The sequence below is a fragment of the Pan troglodytes genome, chromosome 1 (genome assembly GCF_028858775.2).
Source record: "Pan troglodytes isolate AG18354 chromosome 1, NHGRI_mPanTro3-v2.0_pri, whole genome shotgun sequence".
NCBI lineage: Eukaryota > Metazoa > Chordata > Mammalia > Primates > Hominidae > Pan > Pan troglodytes.
The window spans coordinates 34,607,513-34,621,048 of NC_072398.2; the positions used below are offsets into that span (position 1 = coordinate 34,607,513).

A 13,536-nucleotide genomic window follows, 5' to 3' on the forward strand; every position below is an offset into this window, starting at 1 on the left:
AGTTTTCTTTTGAGGGAAGAGATAAAATGCGTTAAAATTAAATTATGTTTGTTTTTGTTTGAATGGCTGAAAGATGAACATGATGCAAATTTTAAAAGTACAAATCTTTTTGGCGTACAGTAAAAAGTTTTCATTCCACTCCTGCTCGGCAGTCTCCTGGTCCACCTTCCAGAGGCCAATAGTTGATAGTTATTAATATATTCTTCAGAGATATTTTGTATGTATACCAGCATATATATATATGCCTACCCTCTTTTTCCACACACTCATTCTACTGATCAGTCTCTCTAGGGTTCTATATCACTATGGTCTCTTATTTTGACAGGCATTAATTCTAGTATATAGCGAACCTCCTCATTCATTTTTTTCTGTTACATGCACAGACTGTCCACATAACCTCTCTGTGGTGCAGTTTCTATGTTGCTTCCAGATTTTGCAGTGAACGAAGAATTTTCTCACATAAGTATGAGTCTTAGAATAAACTCCTGTTAGTGTAATGGTAGGTCAAAGGGTGTGGGCCGCCAGGTGTGGTGGCTAGTATCTCTTATCCCAGTACTTTGGGAGGCAGAGGTGGGAGGATGGCTTGAGTCTGGGAGTTTGAGGCCAGCCTGGACAACATAGTGAGACTGTCTCTATAAAATAAAAAAATTAGCCAAGGGTGGTGGCGCATACCTGTAGTCGTAGCTTTTCAGGAGGCTGAAATGGGAGGATCACTTGAGTCCAGGAGGTCAAGGCTGTTATGAGCTATGATCACACCACTGTACTCCAGCTTGGGCAACAGAGTGAGACCCTATCTCTTAAATCAGAACAAGGATCTCGCAGGAAAAAAAAAAATTTAAAGGGTATGGGCATATGGGTATTTTAAATTTTAATTTATATGGCCAAATTGTTTGCCATGGAAATTATACCAAATTTTCAGCAATATATTGTGGTGCTGTGTAGACTATTGGCTTTGAACACATTTTCTTGTGGATGGGAAATTGAGAATTTTAAAATATGCATCTTTAGAATAATATGTTAAGTATATATGCATATTTAGGTATGTTTCCATATATTTTATTATTGAGTAATCATATTTGATTCTCTTTTTGGAGGCTAGGTAAGTTTATGTGGCAGTTTTCAAACATTGAGAGCTATTAGGTTGAAAAAATATGGATAATAAGGTAATCTGAGGAACTTTTAGTTTCTTGCCCTTTCTCCCTTACATCCCTCTGAATTATTTAAGATCCAACTGAGTCTTGCCTTCTTCCATGAAACCTTCCACAATTATTCCAGCTCTTATTGACCTGGGGTAGCAGAGCTTGTACTCAGTGATATGCTTTTATTAGAATGAATCTCTACAGTATCATGTTTGTGTGCCATGTTAGGAGACTCACAGCATTAGAAGGGAAAGAGCAAGGAGGAGCTTAACTCTTGGCTTTGCCCTGTGATTTTTATCTAGCTCTAGGGACAGAAACAATAACATTCAGTAGATACTATTTTCTTAGTTTTAAATAAGAAATACTTCCCCCAGTACTTTGTTATAATATTTTAAGCATAACTTGTATTATTTTTCTGAATATAAAAGTAATAATGATCATTATAGAAAATATAAGAAATATAAAACATTTTATAAAGCAGAAAATAAAAATCACCCAGAACCCTATCAGCTGTGAGTACTCATGGCCATCATTTCTTTTGTCCTTTTCTTTCTCATTGTGTGTTTCTCTCTCTCTCTCATGTGTGTTTCTAATGAAATTGACAGCAACATGCTGATATAGTTTTATATTTTCCTTTTTTTTCCCCCTAAGAATAGCTGATGGCTTGGGGTATTTCCTCACAGAACTTTTCCTATGCATGTATATATACATAATATGAAATGTAGAGAAAGTTTTGAAAAAAGAGATTAGAAATAAAATTGTACTATGCATAATGCTGCATTTGCTTTTGCCACTCAGTAATATGTGGTAAGCTGCCTGTCTCAGGAGTAAGTATAGATCATTCTAGTTCTTATAAATGTTTGTACCTTTGCACCAGGTCCCATAGGCTTCCAGTGATACCATGTTTTCTGTATTATAAATAATGCAAAAGTGACATCCTTTTTCATAGATGTATGTAGAACCTTGTAGCAGAGATTAAAAGTGGAATGACTGGGCTAAATGCTATACACACTTAAATTTTGATGGATAATGCCAAATTTCTGCTTAAAAATGTTTTACCTGTGTGTATTCCAATAAATAGCCTCACTATCCTCATCAGCTCTGAAAATGATCTCTTTAATTTTTTTAACTTGATAGATTAAAAACATTGCCTCTTGTGCATGTTTCATTTACATTTTCCTGATGGTAAGGTTGAATGTTTTCATATGCTTCTTAGCTGTGTGTCTTTCAGCTATAAATTTTCCATTTTTCTAGTTTCTGATCGATTATTGAGATTTCTTTGATATTAACTTTTTTGTCTGTTACATATGTTGCAAGTATTTTCCTCCAGGTTGTTGTTTTCTTTCTTTCTTTCTTCCCCCCTGACCCCCCACCGCTGCCCCAATAGAGCTCAATTTCTGGAGACCAGGTTGTTGTTTGCTAACTTATTTCTTGTTGTCTTTAGCCATACAGGAGTTTTAATTTATTTAATAAAATCTGTATGGTCTCTCAGTTTTGGATCTTATTTACAAAGACCCTCCAATTTAAAAATGTATTTTCTTATGTTTTTTTTCTAGCACTTTTATGATTTTGTTTTCTTACAAAGACTGAGCTAGACTGAAGGAATGATTGAACTTTATTTCTTTTCCTTTGTAGTTTAATCATGAAAATTGATATATTTTTATATAGGATTTTTATGACTTACCAAAGCAGTTCTGTGGAATATAGATCAAATTAGATATTAAGTTAAAACTGAATCATAGAAATTCAGATTATGGATAAATTGTTCTTTAGGACTTTAAAAATCTCTCTCCAGCTGTCATTTAGTTTCTAATAGTGTTCTCTGCTCCCTTAGGGATCCCAGCACTTGGGTAGGGGGTAAGGAGTGTTTAAAAAGAATATACAGGTATCATCAAATCAGTTCTGCTTTTATCTGTAATATTTCATTTGAAAATAAAGGTGCTGCTGAAAACAAGAAACAGAAAACCCACAATTTGCTATTCCATTGGAAGTTTGGGGAGCAGGGCAGGTACTAGTAACTCATTTTCCCTGAGGGGTTTCAGTGAGTTGGTATGGGTCATGAGTGAGGTCAGTGTGCAGTATAACTAGAATTCCTTGCCCCTAAGGACCTTGGCTGAGCTCCCCTGACAGAGCTGGGCTAAGCCTAACACTGGGCTAAGCCGTATCCTGTTACAGTTATAAAGTATGTTCCGCAGTGTGACCTTCTGCTCTAGAACACTTTGCACACTATTATTCCACATTTCCTCTTGGATACCTCTCTCATCTGTTCACTGGGATCTAGTTATGCAGAAGCAATAAATACTGCAGAGCATAAGTATTTTTGTTAGGAAATGAAGTACGTTTCTAAATCTGTGAGCACGAAACTGAAATGGAAAATTACTGAGCAAATTATAAGCTCAGGACCAAGAATGCCAGGAGAGTTTTTTGTTTAGAAAAGAAACATGAAGTGTTGTTTATCTGTGGGTGTGAAAAATGTATTAAAATAACACATGAGGCCGAGTGTGGTGGCTCATGCCTGTAATCCCAGCACTTTGGGAGGCCGAGGCAGGGCAGATCGCCGGAGGTCGGGAGTTCGAGACCAGCCTGACCAACATGGTGAAACCCCCGTCTCTACTAAAAATACAAAATTAGCTGGGCATGGTGGCGTGTGCCTGTAATCCCAGCCACTCGGGAGGCTGAGGCAGGAACATCGCTTGAACCAGGGAGGCGGAGGTTGCGGTGAGCTGAGATCGCACCATTGCACTCCAGCCTGGGCAACAAGAGCGAATTTCCGTCGCGAAGTAAATAAATAAATAAATAAATAAATAATAAATAAAATAAAATAGCACATGATAACTATTCTGAAAAGCACTTTTCCTCCCCCATCTTAATTTGATAATGTCAGTCTTGTCTAAGTACCTTTTCTCCTGGAGTGGATTAATGGAACACTATTTTTTTAGACTCTTGAATTACTGCAGATTTTCTGACCAATTGTTATTCCTCTCCTTAATGGTACTTAGTTTGCTTCAGAAGATTTGAATTAAATTTTGGTTTTGGTGTCATCTTTCAGATCTCCTTTTTATTCCTTCAGTGTTGATTTTTAAACCACTGTCCCCCTACTTGTAATAGCTACAGTAATAGGTAATTATTAGGCATTGTTATCTGGGCCAGGGACTCTGATAGTGCTTTATATACATTATCTTATTTAATCTTTTCACTGACGCTGTGACATGTAGTTACTGTTTTCATCTTACAGATGAGGAAACCGAGGCTCAGAGAGTTTAAATAGTATGCCAAAGATTTTACAGTTGGCTGAAATTCAAACATAGTATTGAAATTCAGTGCTCTTTCTTCAGATCCCAAGCTTTTCACTAGTATAGTGTCTTTAGATTTTTTCATCTTAATGAGTAACTCTGTGTGTCCCTTTCTGGGATGATGCTGAGAGAGGAGAAAATACATCTCACCACTAATGCTGGTCCCAGTTCTCAGACAGTTGCTTCTTGGTCCAAAGTGATTTTAATGTGCAGTCATCTCTAAGACCTGTTGAGTTTCATGAGTCAAGCAAGAAGAATTCCAGGTCTTTCAGGCATCAACTTCCCTCAGGTTCACTTGTGGTGAAGATGACACGTGGTCAGTGTTTCTAATTATACTTTGGTCTTCCTTTTCCTTGAATATTGTCAAGGAACACAACTGCCCTTCCCCCTTCCCTCCCTTCCATTCAGTAGTGTAGTGGTAACTCAGTCTTAGAAACATCAGGAGAGGCCACTCTTCCTTTAGACGTCCAAACATTTTGTTAGCTTTAGTTCTCCCTGCTTTGTTCATGTAAAGCTTCATTTATATGACCAATTCCCTAGTGTCATCTCTTTCTACCATTGCAAAAAAAGAGCTTAATGTTAGATGACAAGGCAACACAATAACAGTGCACCACAATAGAGCATAAAGTTAAAGTTGGCTAACTTGGCAGGGTAAAAAGAAGTACATCCGGGGCTTGTTCCTATTTTGACCAAAAAGCATTAAAGTGTATTCTTATATGGCAGGAATCGCCAACCTCTCTAAGCTTGGGGAACATTAGCCTGTGTAATAGGGCTGACAACAAGATGACTGGTACAAGGAGTAAGGTAAGAAAGAGAGAAGAGGGGCCGGGCGCTGTGGCTCACACCTGTAATCCCAGCACTTTGGGAAGCCAAGGCGGGTGGATCACGAGGTCAGGAGATCGAGAGACACCATCCTGGCTAACATGGTGAAACCCTGTCTCTACTAAAAACACAAAAAATTAGCTGGGCGCCTGTAGTCCCAGCTGCTCTGGAGGCTGAGGCAGGAGAATGGCGTGAACCTGGGAGGCGGAGCTTGCAGTGAGCTGAGATCGCGCCACTGCACTCCAGCCTGGGCGACAGTGCGAGACTCGGTCTCAAAAGAAAAAAAAAGAGAAAGAAAGAGAGAAGAGGAAAAGGAAGGCACTAAGGATGGGAGAGAGGACACTGGTGGAGTGCTGCCAGTGATTTCTTTGGTTCTCTTTCTTTGATGTGTCCACGTAAATTGAGTGCTACACCTTTAGAAGTGGTTCTTTTTAAAAAACTTATTTGTATTTGTATTTTTAAATTTTTTAAATGTTAAGTTCTGGGGTACAGGTGCAGAAGTTGTTCTTACTTTTTTTTGATAGATGCCAACAAGAATATGTTCTGTGAAAGATCTTAACTAGTGTAATCATTCTGTCATTTCACATTTGAAATCTTGACCATATATGTGTGACATTATATATACGAGTCTTGCATATAAAATGTGTTTAACCTGGGTCAGTATGTTAGCATGTATCATTGTCACTGATCCCACTGTGTCTCTGAATAGATTACAGTTATGTATAAAAGATCAATTTCCTGTTTTGCTCGCTCGCCATCTCTCCTAATTCGTTGGAATGTGATGACTCTTTATTGATTGCCTAATTCATTTCTTTTTTTAATACTTTTTTATTTTTAATTTTTGTGGGTACATAGTAAGTATATATACTTATGGAGCACATGAGCTATTTTGATACAGGCATATAATACATAATAATCACATCATGGAAAATGGGGTACCCATCCCCTCAAGGATTTATCCTTTGTGCTGTCTTGTACATGGTTGGTGGGAATGTAAATTAGTACAACCACCGTGGAGGATTAGCTTGGAGGTTCCCCAAGAAACTGATTCACTTCTTTTTCATCTCTTGGAGCCCTTCCACCTGCAGGTTCTTGATCAGAAGTTCCTGTTTCCAACACATCGCCCAGGCCATCACTCTGACCATTGGCTTCACTTGCAGCTGTCCCCAGTCAGAACCTCATAGGCAGTCCGTTCTGAGGCTTCCTCGCACCCAGGACCCCTCTGCCCTGCAGCCAGCCCGATTTGGGCCTTCTGACCTCCAAACATGTCTTGCTTTCCCACTTAGGAATTAGAAACACTGGGAATGATCATCCCCCCTCTGAAAACAGTCACCACCACTGCCTGTTGGAATCCTGCTAGACATAAATAAAGCCTTAGCTCAGTTTCCTTAATGGCACCTTTCTCATACCCTCATACCCTCCTGCTATGTGTTGTGAATTCTGCCGCATTCTTTTTTTTTTTTTTTTTCTTTGAGACAGATTCTTGCACTCTTGCCCGGGCTGGAATGCTGTAGTGTGATCTTGGCTCACTGCAACCTCTGCCTTGCAATTCTCGTGCCTCAGCCTCCTGGGTAGCTAGGATTACAGGCATGCACCACCACCCCCAGCTAATTTTTGTATCTTTAATCGAGACGGGGTTTTGCCATGTTGGCCAGGCTGGTATCAAACTCCTGACCTCAAGTGATCCACCTGCCATGGCCTCCCAAAGGGCTTGGATTACAGGTCTGAGCCACCATGCCCGGCCGACAACACATTCTTTGTAGCCAGGCATGCGGCACCAGCAAGGAATGCCTCATTTGATGATACCATTGTTACACTCTGTCATCATCAAATGTCCCAACGTATACACAAAACTTTAATCTGATTCTCCTTAGGGTCATGCAAAGCTAAAATCATTTATAAAGGCATTTAAATGAATTGTGCCATTAAAATTAAATCAGTGTTATATGTGTGTCTCTACAGGTTTGTAACTCATTATTTATGGACCTTTGGGGTTGAATTTACAGATGCTGAATCTGCAGATGCCAGAGGCCCAAACTGATTTTCCTAGGGGCCATCTATCTCCTAAGTGATAGCTACATGGTTGTGGACATGTCTGCTTATTTCTTCTGCCTTTTGGGGGGCAGGGATGATCTTTTACTCATTATTATATTCTCCCGAAGTTTTTCTTTTTCTTTTTTTTTTTTAACACAGTATCCTGCATTTGATAGGTTCCTTTAGTAAATGTGTCTTCATTAAATGAATTAATGAATATCATATTTTAAAATAAAATCTCATCCCAAAATGGAAATAAGTAGAGAATGGAGTAGAAAAAGAAAATCCTCTATTTGAAATGAGGATGGGCAACCTGAAAATGGAAGCGACAAGTCAGGGTTTAAGAATAGACTGAGTAATCTAGATGTGACTGTAAGTGCTGTATTTGTGAGATATGACACCTGGGTCTTTAAACCAAGATCGAGTGTAGTAACTAAACTGCTTTTGAGGGGGAGGATAGAAAAGAAAAGGATGGAAGGAAGCAGGTGGACGTTTGCTCTGGCAGGTGATCCAGATGAACTAGACTTGGGGAAAGATTTCCCCAAGTCTTGTGTTCCTGTCTTGTCCTTTAGTCTCCTTCCAAATCCAGCTTTCTAAGTGCTGAAGTTTTTCATTGTAAGCCTAGAGGGCCATCCAGTTGTGCTTTATCACAGGGGTCCCAGACCAGTACCAGTCCCTGGCCTGTTAGGAACTGGCGTCACAGGAGGAGGTGAGTACCGCCTGAGCTCCACCTCCTGTTGGATCCACAGCAGCAGTTGATTCTCATGGGAGCAGGAACCCTATCGTGAACAGCTCAAGCCAGGGATCTAGGTTGCACACTCCTTATGAGAATTTAACTCATGCCTGATGATCTGAGGTGCAACGGTTTTATTCCAAAACCATCGCTCCCCACTCCCATTTGTGGAAAGATTGTCTTCCTTGAAACCAGTCCCTAGTGTCAAAAAGGTTGGGGACCTCTGCTTTATCGACCAGTGAATAAAAGTTGGAATACCCTGGCAGAACAGGCAGCCTGCAGCCGCTGTAGATAGAGCTCATACACAGCAGTTTTATCTGTGAACTAACATTACATTGCAGCATTGTGAGAGCATATAAAATGAAGTTTGGGTTTAGAGTTTTACCAGGCCATTCTCAGTCCTACATCATTACTATCATCTATGGATTTAAAAATCATATTAAAGAAAATATAATTTAAAAAATCTTGCCCATGCCACTGGGTAGGGGGTTATGCCATATTAAGCAATTTGTCTTTCTTTCTTTTTCTTTCTTTTTCTTTCTTTCTTTCCTTCCTTTCTTTCTTTCTTTCTTTCTTTCTTTCTTTCTTTCTTTCTTTCTTTCTTTCTTCCTTCCTTCCTTCCTTCCTTCCTTCCTTTCTTCCTTTCCTTCCTTTCCTTCCCTTCCTTCCTTTCTTTCTTTCTTTCTTTCTTTCTTTCTTTCTTTGTTTCCTTCCTTCCTTCCTTCCTTTCTTTACTTTCTTTTCTTTTCTCTTTTCTCTTTTCTTTTCTTTTTTCTTTTCTTTTCTTTCTTTTCTTTCTTTCTTTCACAAGGTCTCGCTCTGTCACCCAGGCTGGAGTGCAGTGGCGCAATCTCAGCTCACTGCAACCTCCACCTCCCGGGTTCAAGTGATTCTTCTGCCGTAGCTTCCAAAGTAGCTGGGATTACAGGCGCGCACCACCACGCCTGGCTAACTTTTGTATTTTTAGTAGAGACAGGGTTTCACCATGTTGGCTAGGCTGGTCGTGAACTTCTGCCCTCAAATGATCTGCCAGCCTTGGCCTCCCAAAGTATTGAGATTACAGGTGTGAGCCACAATTTGTGTTTCTTAAAGGAACACAAATATAACTGTGAATTCTAACATCTTCCACAGTATTCTCATTTATGCATACACAATGGGAGACACTTGTTTGTCCTATTTATAGCCAAAGATGCTTTGTTGAATATGACATGAAACAATATGATTTTTAACTATACAGTTTTACTGTGATCTGATCAACATGATAGAATTAATAGTGCTCTGTCAAGGGTAAATGTTAACAGCAACAGCTGCTTTATTCTCAGCTGGGGTATCAATTCCCAGGGAAATGCTTATTTTGGGAGAAAAGATTTACTTCAAGGTTATATGTGAAACATTTCCCCCTTGTAACTTTGTGGAAAAACCTAAAGGATCCTTAAATATCTAGCTCTGGAAGGGACCTGGGTTGGTTGACGAAGTGATTCCACCACCCCATTGCCTCATTGTAAGAGGAGTGACTTTGTACTTGCTCAAAGCCTTGGGATTGGAGGAAAAAGCAAAGCTGGGAACCAAGGGCAAAGTGGTTTATTATAAGAGGATTGGCTTTGGCCTATACTTTATTACTAGTAACTAACATTTATTAACATATGTGTCACTTACCGAGCTAAGCTGCAAAATCTAAACTCTCAGAAGAGACTTTAGAGCTAGATGCTACTGTTAGCCTTTATTTTATAGACGAGACACTGAGGCTTAGAGAGGTTAAATAAATTGGCCAGTTGATAAGAGGTGGAGTCAGGACTTGAATTCAGGCATCTCTAGCTCCAGAGAGACCATCCTAGAATAAGTCCTTAACTTCAGTTCTCTTTCTCATGCATTTGTTCAGTCAGCCAACACAGTGATGTGATGCCTGCTGCTAGTAAGTACCCTACGAGGCTCTGGAGCTGCAGAGTTGAATATAAAATGATCCATGACCTTGAGCAGCTCATGACTGCATGGCACAGTGGGACAAGTGCTGGGAGAGAGGGAGTCTATGTCCAGGGCTAAGCAAATCCAGAGATGAGGCATCAAACCTTAGAGAGGGGCAATTTAGAGAACTTTCCTGGAAAGTTGACTCCAAACGCGTTCTGAAAGACAAATAGGAGTCAACTGGATGAAAATTGGGAAGTGTGGCCTCTCAGAAGCAATAATACTCAAAGGCTTGGAGATTAGAAACGGTATGGTGGTTCCATGGTTCCTGCTCTTTGCAGGTGACTGGCGCATATGGGAAAAGGGTGGGCAAGGGGAGAGGGCATGGTACAGATGGATACGGTTTTGGGTTTGGCTCTGCCACTTCCTAGCTTTGTGTCCTTGAGCAAAATCTCAACCTCCGCAAGCCTCAGTTTCGTCACCCATAACATGAGGATAAATAATATACTTACCTCAGTACTGTTATGAGGGCCAAATGATACAACAAACTGAAAATGCTTAACACCATGCTTGACACATCATAAATGCTCAGTCCATTGAAGCTGCGGTTACTAATCACCATCATTATTGTCACTGTCTTCCTTTTCCTCATTATTTAGGTAGGCAAGGCCCAGATCTTAAAGGACCTTTCTCAAACCACCTTATGTTGTCCTTCGATGCAGCCTTAGCTACACCATGAACTAGCGGAAATTCTGATGTCTTTGAATGCTGGGTGGAAGGATAGAGAGAATTTCATGTTTCGAGAAGCGGTAACAAGTTCATTTTGATGAAATGTATTACAACATAGCAGAGAGGTCAAGAGCCTTTTCTGATGTCTGTGCTTGTGATGGGAAAATTTGTATTGAGGAAAAGGCAATAATATTACAGTGTCACTTTTGCAAAAATCTTCTTAAGCACAGCTGTCAAAAACCTCTTTCCAGAGAAGGCCATTTGCCCTCTGTGATCCTGAAGAATTCATCCCCACTAGATTATGAGCTTTCTGAAGACAAAAGCCAGGTTGTACTCATCTTTAGATCCACAGTGTCTGACGCCTTTCAGTTGCTCAGTGAAAATGGGTGAAAGTTAATGATGCTCCTGAATGTTCTGGTATTTGGCATTTTACAAAGGGCAGATATTGTTAAGAAAAAGATAAGACTTATGACAGCATGCTATTTCATTCCTTTTACATGGGTTTTATGTGCTCAGCTCTGATATTGCCCTGCTTAGATGCTTTAGTGATTTTGATTCTTTTGTGTGCCTGTACAGAGAGTTGTTTTGGAGATGATTAAAGTGTTTTATGGTAGGTGGGCTTTGTGAGAGCAGCACAGCTGTGTCTGTCTTAAACAGTTTTATCCCTATTGTCTAATGTAGTGCCTGGCCCCTACAAGGTATGTGATAAATATTTGTAATAATAAATTTCTATTAAAAATGTGGGTCGAATTACTCTGAAACATAATCTTAATTTAACAAATTTAACTTACTTTTCTTGGCCCATAAGTACAAGTAGAAGATTATCTGTGCTCAGTACAAAATTTCATTCAAGTTTGGGTGGAGATGCTCTTAATGTTTAAAAGGTTGGCTTCTATGTTGTATGGTGTATAGGACCCTTGCTTTCTCCCTTGTGTCATTCACTGTTGTTATAGGGTAAGGTCTTTGGGCTGAATGGCTACAGTGTTTTAGATGTCGACTTTAGGCCCCAACTCTGCACTGTATCTGTCTGCTTTTGCCAACATGACTGCAATGTTGGAGGAATGTCATAGCATCTCTAGGAAAGCGATCCTGTAATGCTTGGTCCTCGTTCTCTCTCAAATGCAGCTATTTATGTTGCCATTGGCCCAAGATCATATGGACAGCATCTACCTCTTCTTCCCAGGTGTGTTAGAGAAGGGCCCCTACAACCCAGACGCTTATCTTTCATCTTTTAGGTCACTGCTTAACATGTTAGCTCTCAACAAAGTGCTTTCAAACCTTCTTCACAGACTATTTGCAAAGTATATGTTGATGGAGCTTTTTTGCCCTGTTGCTCTTCTAATTGGATGTAACAGTCGTTTTTTTTTTTGAGACGGAGTCTTGCTCTGTCTCCCAGGCTGGAGTGCAGTGGCGTGATCTCTGCTTGTTGCAACCTCTCCTTCCCGGGTTCAAGGGTTCAAGTGATTCTCCTGCCTCAGCCTCCTGAGCAACTGGGATTACAGGCACATGCCACTATGCCTGGCTAACTTTTGTATTTTTAGCAGAGACGGGGTTTCACCGTGTTGGCCAGGCTGGTCTCGAACTCCTGACCTCAGCTGATCTGCCCACCTCAGCCTCCCAACATGCTGGGATTACAGGCATGAGCCACCGCACCCAGCTGGATGTAATAGTCTTTGATGCACCTTCTTTAATTCTAGTCTGGCTAAGTTTGGGGGACCTCTCATAAGGTGTTCCCTGCCTCCTCCTCCTTCCTTCACTTTAATTCCTGTCTTTCCTTCTCCTTTTCTTTCTCTAGTCATATGTGAACTACCCATGAATTAGTGACTTTAGGTTTGTGCTTTGAAAAATAGGCATATTTTACTTGAATTTGTTTTAGTATAGGAATTGGGTTAAAAGAAGTGGATGCAATGCAGTTCATTTCTGCACTTACCTGTGAAAATATAAAGGCATATAGATTTTTTTCCAGTATTTATTATTTTGTGGTAGAATGAAAAAAAATAGATGCTTTGGGGATCTGATCAAAGCGCATAAATTAATGTGAATAGCTGAAGGTTGATGCATCTGGGTGACAGGGGGTCAACTTTTCCAGATTTACGGAGATGTACCAAAGTTAAAACATGGGATATGCCATGTAAACATCTGAGAACTTGGCATGTTTTGATTTATTTTTTTCACTGCAGTATTGAGATTGGCCTATGTTCACTACTAGGGGGAATGGGAGAGGGTTCAGGGAGGTTGTTTTTGTTTTTCAAACAGAAGGGGAACAATGCTTAGCAAATGCCCCTGGGTGTGTGCCTCCAGCAAACACATACATTGGGTAAAGACCCTGATTTCTAGCCTCCCATTGCCTCTCATCTCAGTTTTTTTCCTTTTTGTTCTGGGCCCTGGGTAGTCTAGCAACTTTGTTCCTATTGTCCGAACCCTAAGTATTCCGAAGAATCTATTTCTCTAATGTGGTAAGTAGTTTTATACAACACTGTCAGCAGGCGGTGAGCTGTAAGTTATATTTCCATTGGTAGAGACTTACTTTGCTGTATCCCACTAGAATCTAAGGAAAAATCACAATAAAGGCTCATACTTTAAGACATTCTGGAAGATGGGAGACCATGTAGCCTAATGGAGACAGTGTGAGTTCCATCACTAGCTAGTGTATCTCAGGTAAGTTAATTAGACTCTGTAAAGTTTGATTTACTGTTCTGTAGACTGAGGATAATGCCTCTACAGAGTTGATGACATGAGTATGAGAGATAACATATGTACAGTTTAGTATGGAGGAAGTGCTCCATAGATGGTAACTATGATTTTTGGTTAAATTAGGGTATGGTTTTGGGACATGAACATTTATTGATAATAACTTATTAACACCCCTCCCTCTATCCCTGCC

At 40.0% G+C, this 13,536-nt stretch overlaps 1 protein-coding gene across 1 annotated transcript in view; it reads left to right on the forward strand.

Moving 5' to 3' along the window:
* Positions 1-13,536, forward strand: part of PTPN14 (protein tyrosine phosphatase non-receptor type 14) — a 201,730-nt gene that overhangs the window by 52,152 nt on the left and 136,042 nt on the right. The gene's annotated exons all lie outside the window — the stretch shown is intronic.